Raw genomic sequence first — 16344 nt, forward strand, 5'->3', positions numbered from 1 at the left:
ACTAGGGATGTATACATTATATATAATGTAATATATATATATATAAAAATATATATAAAAACAGGTTATGTTAATAACCTGTTTTGGTGCTCTCAAGAATTCGTAGGTACTATCCCAACAAATAGACTGATGTCATTAAAAGAAGGAAACAAGGACAACACCAGCTACCAATTTTTAAAAAAATTAATAGTGTTATAAAAATGTATACTGAGAATAGACACTGGAGACTCAAAATGGTGGAGTAGGGTGAGTGATGAGAAATTACTTAATAGGTACAATGTTTCCTCTTCCGGTGATGGCTACACTAAAAGTCCAGACTTCATCACCATGCACTCTATTCATGTAACAAAACTGCACTTGGGCCCCATAAATCTAACAAATAAAAAGAAATGTATTCTGTGGCACTCTCCTTCTTCTAAAAATAGCTTGGGCGGTTTTGGAATAATTTTTAACTTATTATATGTGATTGCAAGCTCCTTATGTGCCTTGGAATTCAGAATTTCATGCTTCCACTTTAACAACTGACTTCATTTAAATTTCTGAAGCTTGTGCTAAATATATAAATGCTTAAGGATATGTGAAAATCATTGAAAATGCTAAATTAAAATGATTTTAAACTAGTTTTAAATTGTATCAACTTTACAAAAAAATTGTTTTTCAGGGAGTTACATTCTTTTCTACTCATTGCTTATTTAGGTTTATCAAAGGGGCAGATGAGAGGAGAAATTCCTTTTCTAGAACAAATAAAAAGGACACACAAAAACATTCTTCAGGTTCCCTACCAATGTGTATTTCCACTCAGCCCTGAATTCACTGATTTTTTTACCTGTCCCCACTTCAATTTTTTTAAATGATCGGTTTAAAATCTTAATTCTGTAAACACAGCTACCATCTTCTTAGAAAATGAGCTATTTCTGGGCAGATCTGGAAAAAGATTGGGACAGGATTCATGAAAGGAACTTTTGGGGCCTTTGTGAACAGGAATTCTAAAACTAGGGGAACTCCAATATTATTTCTTCAATAAAGGGTGTCAATGTAGTCTTCCAGTTATGTATGTCATAATTAGATGTATATAAAGGAGGAACAAACACATGCAGCTTTTAGAACAACAAAAAATCTGGAGGAAGACAGGGTGCAAGTGTCCTTCTGTCATGGTTGTTATGTTCTTATGCTGACCTGAAACCACATTTTTGGGATTGGTGAAGGTCCTGAGAAAGAGTATTTCCGTCACTGAACTTGTCTACTATTCTCACAATTCAGTTATTTCCTTGGTCTCATTGGGCATGTTTTCACCCTATTTCCTTAGCAGTTAGTGCTGGGAAGACAAGAACTTTGTATTTTATACAGTGTTCTGTAACATATAATATATGTAAACATGAAACAAAAGCAGAATCATTGTGATTTCATTTTCTCCCACAATAAAAGAATAGATTTAATCCTTTACTTAATTTGCATCCTTTGCTCTTCCAATCCTGTTCAATAATTCATCAGAAGGCAGTAACTTAGTGGTAAACAACATATTGTTTCCCCTTGTTGGTACTTAGTAAGCTTTAGCTTCAGCAATCTGTTCTCATGAAATGAATCCCATAATTCCTTTAATCATTTTAGTTACTCTTCTCTGGATCCATTCAATTAGATTACAACTTTTTGGCAAGAGAAGTACTTGAGTTGAACAGTCTTTCCATATGTTGTCTCAGAAGAGTGGTAAGGGAAAGGCTTGTATCTGTTACATTCATGGCTCAATGACTACATTCATTTTGACTGAGAGAGCTTTCTGGCTATAGTACATATTGAACAAATGCTTGTGAATGAAGAGTGTTGAATATGGACTGATTGACCACTTATTACTTTTCTTATCCATTTGTTAAGCCCTTTACGAACATTTGGTTTCTCCTTTGGAAACACTGATTCTAAATAAAGGTAATATGTATGTTTAAAAATATGCATCAGGTTAATATCATGAATTGAGTTATATACCATATGTCCAACCAAGCTTTAGGACACTTTTTACAAAAATGAGCATGATGGTATTGGTACATTGATATAAAATCAAGGGAAACTGACATAATTCAGGAAAGGATATTAGAAGAAGCTCATGGATATACATTGAGGAGAAGAGATTGTCAAAATAAGATAAGGAAAAGAAGATGAAATGAATCAAATTGCATATTCAATAACAATAAAATTCCCAAGAGAAAATTCGGGTAAGCAGTACTATAAAGAAATGATTTTTAAAAACATGTCCCAATATGTAACTGAATATGTAACCCAGCTTGGCGTTCTTTTCTTTGACATCAGAAAGGAACATTTCAGAAATGAAAATAAAGTTTTTTCACAAAACATTTTTTTTTCCATAGCTCAATGGCACCTATTTTGCACGGAAACAAGCACATGCAGGAAAAAGTTTTCAGAGTGGAGGTAAACATGGTCTCAGAAGAGGATTGACAAAAACTTAGGTAAGGCTCTGGTACAAGACACTCTGGGAATTAAATACCCTACTAGAGATCTGGGGAAAAGCACCAAGAGCAAGTCGAATACCAAGAGAGGAGACAGAATCCCTTTTCCTGGGGAGGTTCAAGAGTCCAAAATAGCCATATTCAGGATGCAGTTTCAGGTTGGCATCAGTCTCAGAACTAGGTCCAAATCCAAGTTCTGGTTGTAGATGAGGCTACACAGAGCAGAAGCTCTGGAGTCAGTCATGGAACTAGTACCAATGGAATGGAAATAGGAATAGTTAATCACTGTCTTTAGAAAATGGGGCTTTTGAAATGGGCCAAGTGAGTCAGGCAGCATTGACTGGTTGTAGTATTGGCTTGGCCTTCCTCAGGCCCAGCAGACCTGGACAGAAGTATTAGCCATGAAGACTCTACACTTTCACATGGAAAATGCTTAGAGAGAATTCGGTTTGGTTCAGAAGAAACTACATACCCTCCATCATCAACTATACTTGAAGTTGAGTTGATGGCAGAAGAAGTATAATTTCAAACTCCCTTTACTAGTGAAGAGAAAGCATTCCCCATTTCCTCTACTGAGTTAGGATTATTTAGGGGACCCTATGGGACAGCCTGCAGATAATTCCATTGTTCATTGTGGACAGCAGGGATGGTCTGGGATTTGTCAGAGACAGACATTTGGAGAACTGGAAAGGCTAAGAAAGATACTTCAGTTTTAAAATGAAGGTCCAGAATTAATTTGGAGGCCAGAGGGATCCAAAAAAGAAAATAAAAATTAGAATCACAAATGAGCGGGTCTTTGCCATCGGTAAAATTCTGGGTCACTTACAGCTGTATTTTTCCATTTGTGCTTTTGTCTGTGGGATTTGACAGCATAGTTGTCTAATCATCTGAATCTGACAATAAATATCATTCTAGTGTGCTTCATCATCGGAATCTGACAATAGGTATCATTCCAGAATACAATTGTTATATAACAAAAATTCAGTATGTTGGAGAAAAAAGTCAATCAACACAATTTCAAGCTTTGTATGTCTTTTGTTTGCAGGGAGTCAGGCATAAACAAGCATTTGTCATTCGATTCTTCTAGTGCATTTTCAGCATACTGTGCCTTAGGCAGGACACATCAGAGTCTGATGTTTATCTTTTATTACCTGCCAGACCCCTCTGGAAAAGCCTCAATGGCATTCATCATCTGCAGTCTTTGTTGTAGGTATACATATAAATACATGTTGAATGCATTTGTTGAGGATATTGTGGTTTCCAAAGCTGAACTTAAATAAAAAGTGTTGAGATGAATAATGAAGAGGACCTTCTGCAGGAGGTATGAAGCTAATCATTAAAATGTTTCTTTCAAAAATACTGACAACAAATCTTTTTAGAAAAATGTCAATTATTTGAGTGCTGGTAAGAATAAAGGCAGCATAATTAAACTTGTTATATGCCCACTTTGGAGAAGTTTATGAAGAATTACTCTTCTCTACTACACAGTGAGTTTATAAAGATAATAAAAGCTAAATAATTCAAAAATGTTCATCTAGGAAAGCTCATTTGGTTTGAATAATCATTTAAATTCAATGAGTTTTAGAAGCATAAGTATGTTGTAAAAATTTTTATTTCTATTTTGGTTGCTGTTGAGAGAATAATCTTTGTTTTTCTCAAGGCTTTGGCCTCATTCTAATAAATATGCTTTGAGATTAAATGACTAAAGGTGGAAACCTGTTTTTAAATTATATTTGAAATGCACAGCATGAATAGTGGTAGCCACTCATTGGGTCTAGCATACATTAAAATAATCAGTTGTCAACATATAGCTTATCTCATCACTTCTTAATGTTTATTAACATTATTAACATTATTCTTAACTTTTTTGTGTTTCTGACCGACTCTTTCAAAGATACTCTTGTATTTTTGAAAGACTGAAGTGCAGACTTGGAGGCAAGCTGTGATAAAATTTGGGAGGATGTGGGTTACCTTTAGTAGGTTAAGAAAATATAATTCAAGAACCCATATCTACTATGTGAAGAGTGCAGTGGAAGACCAGTGCATTTTGTATGAGATAGTGGCATATAGAGAACAAATCTGGTCCTCACTCATGCGTGTAGTGGAGACGATAGCTAAAATCTAAGAATGGGTTTACTGATCTACATAGTGAATATAAGCAGTTGTTTTGAAATGGAGACAAGAACAAATGCACTTTCCATAAGGAAACTGGCCAAGGCTACGTGAAGAAGGGACTCCTTGAAGAGGAGTTGCGGTTTATTCTGTACTGTCATGTCACTGTTGCAGGCATCAAACGGTGGACATGTTAACGTGATTACAAATAATTCACCTAAAAGTTCATAGCTGCAAATGAAGGCTTATAGAAAGAAAGCAAAGGTGATTAGCATGTATATCATTAGCTTTTTGGGATTTTGATTTCATCTATGTAACTTCTTCTTGGACTAGGTTTTACTTACTACTCCTGACCCTATGGTAGAACGCTGCTTTTTTTTTTTTTTTTTTTTTTTTTTTTTTTTTGAGACGGAGTTTTGCTCTTGTTACCCAGGCTGGAGTGCAATGGCGCGATCTCGGCTCACCGCAACCTCCGCCTCCTGGGTTCAAGCAATTCTCCTGCCTCAGCCTCCTGAGTAGCTGGGATTACAGGCACGTGCCACCATGCCCAGCTAATTTTTTGTATTTTTAGTAGAGACGGGGTTTCACCATGTTGACCAGGATAGTCTCGATCTCTTGACCTCGTGATCCACCCGCCTCGGCCTCCCAAAGTGCTGGGATTACAGGCTTGAGGCACCGCGCCCGGCCAGAACTCTGCTTTTTTTCCCCTAGCTCCCACAGTTTTAGCCTAGAATTACAGGTGATACAGCTTCTGCTAAAGTCCTTAAAAGTCATACTCTCCTTGAGACCAGTCTAAACCAAATATTGATTGTCTACTCTCAGGATAACAGAAAAATGAACAATATGATTTTTGAACTACGCAATTCTCACAGCAAGAGACATTCTCTTTCTTTTCAGAAACAGTTCCTTCAGAGTTGGAATAAACATTGTATTAAACAGATGTTCTAGAACTGAATCTTGGTAGGCCACTTGCCCCAACTCCACTGAATAAGCTCTTTTATACTCTTGTATATAGGGCCACATTCTTAGGAAGAGAAAGAATATGGAAGGAGGGAGAGAGATGGCAGGTGACATTTCTTTTCCAGGTAACTGATGTCTGAAAAAGGAAAAGATTGTGTTCCATACTAGATGCTCTGCTAATGTGAGCAAGAGGAGCGTGAAGTTAACTGCAAAACATAGCAGCCGAACAAAAGCTCAATGGATTCAGAAGGGCAGATTGTGTGTATAGAGAAAATCCCTCAGAATAATTACTTCCCCAGCCTGAACAAATTATTTGTCAAAATCTTCAGTAAAATTAACAGTTATTAATCTTAGATTTGGTACTTCCCTGAAGAATATTTTACTGAGATTCTCTATTTAAAACAACGCTGTAAAGTCATGCAATCAGCCAAATTCTTAGCAGTGGCAAACAAAAAATAGATGGAAAACACATTCTTATTTCTTAAAGTAGATCCTATAGTTGTATGAAGTTGTGAAATTAAGTGAAAGAGTAGCATATCACAACAATTAAAATCTGTTTATCAAGAACCTTGTGTGTGGTGTTGAGCTGGGTAATATGTCAAGTGAGTGAGTAAGATCTGTTGTCTGTGCTACAGATATTTATAACTCAGCACAGAGAACCCTGACACAGGTAGACACAGTTCTGACATTTCCATGTCACAGAAGGAGTGCACTCCATCTGGGGTGAAGTCAGAGATTCATCCTGCTCTGCAGCCGTATCTGTTGGGGTCATGAAGTGCAGCCCCATGGGAGGCTCTGCCTGACCTTCTAGAGGCTTGCTTCAAGAGCTTAGTGTTACCTACCCCAGTTTTCCCTGATTTATGCTATTGTCTGTGTGACTCTAGGGACCGCATGATTCTTCTTTTATATTTTCCATGTGTTGTGTCTCTTAGAATTCAGAAGATTTGTTTTCTGAAGATTTCAAGGTTATATAGTTCATTTTATAATTATTTTTATTTTAAAATTATTTTTATTTACCTCAAACCTACCTACTCCCAGTGTATCAAATAGCCCTCCATTTAAGAAATCTCAATGGAGAGACAAGACAAAAATTCAATTGGAGTTTTAAGTGCAGTGGGTTAAGCTCACATTCTCTGAAATGAGAATGCCTGTGTTTTAATCTTGGCTTTGCTACTTACTAGCTGTGTGACATGGGGCAAATTACTGGACTTCTCTGTACTTCACTGGGACATTAATAGTGTTCACAGGAAGAGATTTTATGGAGATTAAATGCATTAATACAAGTAAAGTGCTTAGAATTGTGCTTATAACATAGTGAGCACTCATTAAAAAGGAGTCATTCATTCATTACCTATACTTTATTATGTTATGTTGACCCTGAAGAGCTCTCCTGTTTTCCTTTTTATAGCCTTAAAGAGTTTTACATGCTTTCCTTTATATGATAGAATTTATTTGCCTATGATAGTAATGGTAACAATTATATATAATGTACCTTTTTACATAAACATATATCCATCCACTTCTAGCCTATTAAGGCTTTCCTAAGCATGATGACTAGAACTATTTTTAACACTCTAGTTACAGGCATACGATAAATTCTTTTAAAGGATAGAACACCTTCCCCTATCATATTTAAAGTATTTTTATATTCATATTTGCAGTATTTTTATATGCTGCAGCAGCCTATTAGCTGATATCTGCACTAACGGTTCCATAACATTCTTGGATCTTTCTTCACACTATATTACAGAGCCCATTATCATAAATATATATTATATATACATGAATATTTAAATTTTTTACATGTCTTTCTTACCTTTGAAACATTTTTGTTGCTTTTCTGCTCACCCACAGCCTTCACAAATTATTTTTGTTCTGTCTACATGGATAAATTTATTTTTATCCATACAATCTTAATTTCTCTAATAAATACAGAGGAATCTTTTTTGATTTACTTAAGAAAATACTAAATAAAACAAAACTTTTTGCTTCCTTTATTATATTAGTTTTCCTTATTATTTAGCTTCATATTACCAAAATCACATGGTGTTAGACTTTTGTAAAATTACTTTTTTCCTTCTCTGAAAATGTTTGGTTAGGTATACTTTTCTTGTGTAGAACTTTCTATTTTTAGATTTTGTATAACTTGCCCATAGAGTGAGATTTGTTTATGGGTTGGTGCTACTGTTGACTGTTTGCCATTTCGTTGGAAATAAAAACAAGACTCATAGCTTTTCATATGGCAGCAGCTACATCATTTACATTCTAATACTTTTTTCACACAGAGGCTTTCAATAATGATAATTGTTCCATCATTCTTTGTCACATGTGAATGTTCTACCTAATCTGCCACCTTAGATCTAGGTTATTTTCTTGTAAATGTGGTGAGGATTAAAAAGTTAGAAAGTGAAAATTTGATGGTAGAAGTAGAAATTAACCAGGTTGCAACATCTGGCTACTAATCTCCCTACAAATATGCTTGGAGATAAGAAACTCAACACTTTGACAAATAGTCTATCCAATTTTGGGTTCATTTTATTAAGTAAAATTCTGATTTCTTGCAAATTCCAAGAAATTTATCTGGATTTTCCTTCTGTGCTTTGTTTTACTTTAAAAGATGAAGATACTACGGAACTCTCACTTGAGAGTTTGTTTTTAAAGACTTGGATTTCCTTAGTTTTCAGTATTTTGTAACCTATAAAGTTTGTAAGTAGCACAAAGAAATGAAGTAAGAGTTGCAAACCATACATATTTGAATTCTGCTATGTTCTAGGTATGAAGCCAGGCACGTTGCTGCATTTGTCAAAGCCTCAGTTGCCTCACTGAAATATATATATTTATAAATATATAAATATATGCAAATATATCTGTATATTTATATAGCTATATGGAGTGAAAGCATGCACACACACACACACACACACACACACAGAACTTTTTAGCTATGCTTCAGAAAAGCATGAGAAATAATGTTTTCTCAGTATCTTAAAAGGGGTAATCATAACCCTGGGGAAAAGGTATAATATTGAGGATAACTACAGTGAAAAAACCCTAGAAAAGGTAAAATTTACAGAATAAAGCTACAGAGGCATTGTAGAACAGCCTTTCACCAGTAGAAGTCCATCTAAGAGAATAAGCACAACTCTAAGCCCTTCTAGAGAAAACTTCGAAGAAGTCCATGCCACAGTTTATCTGGGATAGCTGTTTTGATGGAATCGTCCTACTGTGTTACCATCAGGTCCTGTTGACATCCAAAGAAGTCTCATTTAGAATCTTTTATAAAGAAGTCTGAGTCAAACGTCCCTTCTGGCCATATACTTCAGATTGGTAGGTCTTTGTTGTAATTAATTAATTAGAAATTATTTACTCAATTACTACTTTATGTTAGGCAATATATTAGGCACAAGGATACATCTAAATGTCACCTTCTAAGAATGTTCAGTCCTTGCATGTTCTTCCCGTCAGCCTTTCCTGACTTTACTTCCTATCCCATCTGTCTTGGATTCTATATCCCATTATTTTAGTGTCTTCCTTGCCCAAATCCTCAATTTATTTTTGTCATTGGCCTTCTGAGTTTGTGACCTCATGAAACCTTAAACCAGTGTCTTCACATTTCCAGCTGAGCTTTGCTAGAGAAAATAATTTACCTGTGCAGATTGGTGACTACAACTTTAAAGTTTCCAGTTCTTTCTGGGCCCTTGATATTTTTCTTTCCTGAGGTGGTTCTTTCTGAGTCTCCACTATAACTAGGTTAAACCATTTCCATTCTCCTTAAGCTTTTAGTCGTCCATATTCCTACTCTATCTTACCTTAAAGGGAAAATTAGAAGCATCGTAACTTTCCACCTTTTCTTATCTATAATGTATAAGATAGATCAAGGTTTAAAATCAGTTTTAGATTAAAATTCTGCCATTTATTGGGTGAAAATCTTCCTGAGGTTCAGTTACCTCATCTGAAAGGCACTCATAAAATGTCAACAATTTTCTTCTTTCTCTCTTTCTCCTCCTGATAGGCCTCTTCCTCCTCATTTTTTCTCTTCCTTTCTTGTCTTAGTCAGTTTGGGCTGCCGTAACAAATTGCCATAGAGTAGCTGGCTTAAACTACAAACATTTATTTCCCACAGTTCTGGAGGCTGTAAGTCCAAGTTAATGCTGCTGGCAAATCTAGTATCTAGTGAGGCCTCACTTTCTGGCTTGTAGATGTACATATTCCTGTATCCTCATATGGTGGACAGCGGAGAGAGAGGAAGTAAGCACTCCTCTATTTTTTTTCCCGTAAGGGAACTAATTCTACCATGAGACTGCAGTCACATGACCTAATCACTTCTCAAAGGCTCTACTTCCTAATACCATTACATTAGGTGTTAAGGTTTCACTGCATTAATTGTTGGAGAACACATGCTGTTCATAACCCTGCTCTTTCTTCTAATGATCTATCCTTTTTTCTTTTCTTTGATAGTGGAAGATGTACTAAACTGAATTATTTTATTTCAGCCCCAGTCTCCATCTTTTCTGCCCTCCCAGTGACCTCCATTTACTCTTTTTCTGCTCTCTACTACATCTCCTTTATTGGTTTCTTTCGTTAAGCATCTATATATGTATGTATATATGTATGTATGTATGTATTTACTTATTTTTGAGACAGGGTCTCACTCTGTTGCCCAGGCTGGAGTGCAGTGGTGCAATCTTGGCTTACTGCAACATCTGCCTCCCAGATTCAAGAGATTCTTGTGCCTCAGCTTCCCCGTGCCAATATGTCTGGCTAATTTTTGTCTTTTTCGTAGAGATGGGGGTCTCATTATGTTGGCCAGGCTTGTTTCAAACTCCTGGCCTCGAGTGATTTGTCCACCTTGGCCTCCCAAAGTGCTGGAATTACAGGTGTGAGCTACTGCACCTGGTGGTCTTAGGCATTTAAATATATTCAAGTCTTCTTTACCTAAAAGCAACATAAAGTTTTCTTGAGCCTCTATGTACTCCCCTGGTAGACATCATTTCTGTGTTCTTTACTTTGTATTTTTGAGTTGTATTTTATATCTTCATTTGATAATATTTCTTGTGTGCTTAGTGGGTGTAGATCCGGGGCTAAGCAACTCACATTACTTTTCAACTCACTGGATTTAGCTGCTGCTCACATGCTTCCATTGTGACTGTTCTTACCAAGGCCTCCAGTGTCTTGGCTTGCAAAGTACATTGTGTAAGTATTAACACCAACCTTATTTACCATTTCAGCAGAATGGTCCATTAGTACTTCCTTTTTATGTTTACTCATTAAATATGGTGGTTTTTCGGTTCTATTTATTTTTATTTTTTCTTATTGTATGTCATTTAAATGAACATCTCTGTTTTAGCCTTTTTATTTTCTTAGTCCCTGTTCTTTTCCTTAATCATTCCAACCACTGTCAAAGCTATTTTTTCCTTCCATTTTGTCTTTTGCATTTCGACCCTTATGGTCAATGCTTGCTGGGACACCTCCAGATGACACAATCACCTTATGTTCCATATGTCCAAAACAGAACCCATAATTTCCCTTCTCAAGTCTTTGCTTTTTGGGTTTCCTAGTCAGAAATGTGGCTGTCATTTTTCAGTCCTCTGTCTTTGACACTTCCTGTATCCAGCCAGTTACCAAACTGCCAAATCTACTTCCCAAGTATGTCTGCACTATGCTTATTTCACCCCCTACTCCAGGGCTATTCTCCTAGTTCAGATCAATGTAATCGCTACTCTAGATTACCCAAGTGGGCATTAGAGATATAAACAGTTCCCTGGTTTATAGTATCCTGACCTATCTGTAGTGTTTCTTTATTCTACAAGAGACACTTGAATGTATACTTAGCACTTAAGAGATCATAATGTCTGGATTAAAGTAATCAATGCCTTTTAGTTTGTAGAAAAGTAACTTTTAGATGGAAGAAAGCTCTACTTTAATGATACTGAAAGTTATTTAATGAAGCAATAGGTAAGATCACCAAAGGGAGACTATACAATTTACCAATTATAATGAAGACAACATAGCTATGAGTTATTTCAACAGAACACAAAGTTTAATAAGGGCTCTAATTTCATTAGAGACTTAATAACATCAATCATCTATTAAAAATAGATCCACCATATATGATTCAGCAATCCAACTACTGGATATATATCCAAAAAATGTGAAATCAATATGTTGAAGAGATATCTGCACTCCCATGTTTATTAAAGTATTATTCATAATAGCCAAGATATCGACTTGACCTAAGTGTGTGGCAATAGATGAATGGATAAAGAAAAGGTGACATATATACACAACAGGATAGTACTCAGCCTTTAAAAAGAAGGAATCCTCAAACAGGCAATAATTTGCTTAGCCCAGGCATCATGATCCCTTAAGAGCTAAATAAAATTCTGTCATTTGCTAAAGCATGAATGAACCTGGAGGACATTATATTACGTGAAATAAGCCAGACACAGAAAGACAAATACTTTATGATCTCACTTATATGTGATGTGTAAAAAGGTTGAACTCAGAGAAGCAGAGAGTAGAATGTGGTTGACAGAGGATAGGTGGTAAAACTGGGGAAATGTTGGTCAAAGAATACGAAATTTTATTTAGAAAGAGTAGTAGTTTCGAGAGAGCTACTGTACAACGTGGTGACTACAGTTAATAATAATATATGAGGGGACCTCAAAAAGTTCATGGAAAATGCATACTATAAAAATACTATGCATGGATTTAAAACTCTTTTGAACCAAAGTAAACTCATGCTAACTTGTTATAACATGCCTGAACAGGATATAGTTTGACATGGATAAGACATCAGTTCGAATAGAGGATCTATCAGAGTAGCATGAATTCTGCTAAAATAGAAGCAATAATGAACATCAAATTTATAGTGAACCTGGGGTGGAAGCATGGTGAAATCCTTGATGCTTTATAAAAAGCTTGTGGGGACAACGCTCCAAATAAATCAGCAGTTTAAAATCGATGACTCTTTTAAGAAGGGATTAAACAATGTTGAAGATGAAGGCTTCAGTGGCAGACCATCCACATCAATTTGCTGTAGTTGTTCATGCCTTGATTGAAGAGGACTGGCAATTAACAGCAGAAACCATAGCCAACACCATAGACATCTTGATTAGTTAAGTTTACACAATTCTGACTGAAAACTTTAAGTACAGCAAATTTTCTACTTGATGTGTACCAAAATTATTATACCAAGATCAACTGGAGACAGGAGCAGAGCCTTCAGTGGAAATTTTAAACAAGTGTGATCAAGATTCTGAAGCATTTATTCAAAGAATTGTAACAGGAGATTAATATGGCTTTATCTGTATAATCCTGAAGATATTGCACAATCAAAGCAATGGCTACCAAGAGGTGGAAGTGGTCCAGTCAAAGCAAAAGTGGACCAGCCAAGAGCAAAAGTCATGGCAATTGTTTTTTAAGATGCTCAAGGGATTTTGCTTGTTGACTTTCTGGAGGGCCAAAGAATGATACCAACTTATTATGAAAGCATTTTGAGAAAGTTAGCCAAAGCTTTAGCAGAAAAATGCCCAGAAAAGCTTCACCAAAGAGTTCTACTTCACCATGATGATGTTCCTGCTCATGCCTTTCATCAAACAAGGGTAATTCTGTGACCTTTTTGATGGGAGATCATATGCATCCAGTTTACAGCACTGATTTGGCTCCTTCTGCATTCCTTTTATTTCCTAATCTTACAAAAATTTATAAAGACCATTCATTTTTCTTTAGTGAATAATGTAAAAAGACCCCATTGATATAAATTTCAGGACATTCGTAATCGTTTTGAAAGGGATGCACTAAACGGCTGCTATGATTGCTTACAAAAGTGTATTAACCTTGATAGAACCTATGTTGAGAAATAAAGTTTATATTTTATATTTTTATCTTTTAATTCCATTTTCCATGAACTTTCTGACGTACCCTCATATTGTATATGTAAAAATTGCAGAGATAATAGATTTTGTGTTTTCACCACAAAAAATGGGAGGTAATATCTATCCTAATGGCTTGATTTAGCCATTCTACAATGTATACATACATCAAAAGATTACATTGTATACCATAAATATATATAATTTTTACTTGTCAATTAAAATTAATAAACATTTTAAAAGGAAAGGAGTAGAATCTAGATCACCTTTTGCAGCCCTTCTCTCCCCAAATAAGAACATTAATCATTTTGAACTGGATGGCTACATCAAACCACCCTGCAGGTTAATTTTCGGTTGCGGCCAGAAAAGTAGGTAACTGTTTTAACAGGATAGGCTAGATAATCAACAGGAGCCTAGGAAATAAGAAAACAGTGTGGGCACAAGAAATGATAAAACTACTTTTGTTCAGATGGAGACATGGTTTGTATGTGAAAATACCCAGCTGTGTAGGCTGTAGAGATTGTTGAGAGGGTAGATTATGCAGAGACTTAAAAGATACCAATTTGAGTTATCACTGAAGGGGGAATTGTGGAGGTATTTTCAGCAAAGAAATAACAAAACCAAAATTGTGCTACAGAGAAACAACATGACAGTAGTATGAAGGATGGATAGAAGCAGGGTAACAATGGATGTACAGAGGATGGTTAGAGATTGTGGAGTTGGTCAAAGAATACAAAATTATAGTTAAATAGGAAGAAGTTCAAGTCATCTACTCAAGACATCTACTACGCAGCATTGTGGCTATAGCTAATAATATACGTTCTTGAAAATGCTAAGAAAGCAGATGCTAAGTGTTCTCATTATCAAAATGATAACTATGTGAGATAATTCATATTTAATTAGCTAGATGTAACTATTCTGTAATGTATATACATTATGTGGTATACCATACATATAATTTTATCTGTCAGTTTAAAAAATTAAAGGAAAACCAAACCAAACAAAATGAAACAAAACCCCATCAGGCAATCTTGTAAAATGGAAGCACTTTTGCTTTGTTTTGTTTTTGAGACAGTCTCGTTCTGTCTTGTTCTGTTGCCCAGGCTGGAGTGCAATGGCCAATTTTGGCTCACTACAACCTCTGCCTCCTGAGTTCAAGCGATTCTCCTGCCTCAGCCACCAGAGTAGCTGGGATTACAGGTGCTTGCCACCATGCCTGGCTAATTTTTGTATTTTTAGTAGAGATGGGGTTTTGCCATGTTGGTCAGGCTGGTCTTGAACTCCCGACCTCAGGTGATCCGCCAGCCTCGGGCTCCCAAAGTGATGGGATTACAGGGGTGAGCCACTACACCTGGCCAGAAGCATTTATTTTTAAATGGTAAATCAATTGCAAAGAATTGCCATGTGTATTTAACTCTTTCTACTTCGTTGTATGCTTTTACATTTTTACTATAAAGGTAGCACTGAACATATTTCAGATTCTTTTCTTAAACCAGTTGCTAGAAGTAGGAATACAAGGTTAATAGGTTCAAATATTTTTAAAGTAGTTAATACAAGTTTCTGATGTAATCTTTGAAATAACATTTCTGTAAATACTTTAGGTACATTTTCTTTCTTTTTTCTTTGAAGAATACACTTTAGGGTAACTGAAGGCACATTCTTTCCTCTTTGACGTATTCTTTTAAATTTGATCATTATTGATCCTTTTTCCCACTATTTCTAACAGAAGTTAAAACTTGAAACTTTGTTTTGCTTGCTTGCTTTTTCATGCACCTCTCTCAGTAACAAAATCAGAGTGTTTTGCAAATGCATTAATAGTTACACCTCAGACTATAACTATTACACAGGGGTCAAAACAAAGGTGTTTTTTTTTCTTCTTTTAAGGTATTGATATTAAAAAGGTAACTGTTAGAGAAAATTAAAAGTAAATGAATAAAATAAGTAATAATTTAGAAACTAAATAATTATTATATCGGAAAGAAATTTATTAGGTCAAATTAGGGTCTAAATTGAATGCTTGGCAGTATTCCTTTAGGTTGTCTTTTTTAGTTAATTTGGTCAAGTCACTGAGTTGAAATGCAAAATGACAAACTTATATTAAACCATATAAACACAATTTCAAAAGAATCACCATGGTGAGAAAAACATGAATTATGAAAACGTCTTGTAATGAACTTGAATGTAAGAAGGAAACATTCTTTATGGCCATTCTCATGTATGAGACAAAAAGGAGCCATCTGACAAAATGATAGCGGAAACATTTTGGAATTGTGAAAAGTGGCTCTGGTGAAAATGTCAAAAGAATGAAAATCAACCTGTTGCAGCAGAAATTTGGGATTGTCCAAATTAAGCATGAATTAAATTTGTATATTTATGCCATGCAATCAAAATGAAATGGCATATCTCTATTTATGCTCATGATTCTTCCAGCCTGGTTTTCCTCACCCCCCATCTTCAGCTCAAATGTTCCCTCTTCTGTTTAAGGTTGGCTTATCTGAAGACTGACATATTCTGCCTGTGTAGTAATAGCATTACCGTAGAGTACACGCAAGGCTATTTGGGTCATGCTGCCCCGCTCTGAGAATCCTCGGACCGCTTGATATGCCTTCATGATTCTGAGAGTTTCCCCTGTTTTATTGTGTTTAGAATCTAGAGCTTCTTAGATAAGAGAATAGAGCCTGACCCAACGAAAGTCACCTGTAGGCTGGCCAGGGCCTGTGAGGTAATCTAAGATGAATTATCTTTCCACCAGGAATCCTCAGTAATGCATAGTACCCAGGTAACAATTGTGGCTGACCTCTATTTAGTACTTACTATGCATCAGATGTTGCTTTTCCAACATAATGGTGCAAGCAGGGAGAACTGCATAACTGAACACTTGATAAATGGACTACAGGCACTGCTCGACTTACGACCACGCTCAGGACCGTGGACCAGTTGTA

Source organism: Saimiri boliviensis, chromosome 4 (genome assembly GCF_048565385.1).
Source record: "Saimiri boliviensis isolate mSaiBol1 chromosome 4, mSaiBol1.pri, whole genome shotgun sequence".
NCBI lineage: Eukaryota > Metazoa > Chordata > Mammalia > Primates > Cebidae > Saimiri > Saimiri boliviensis.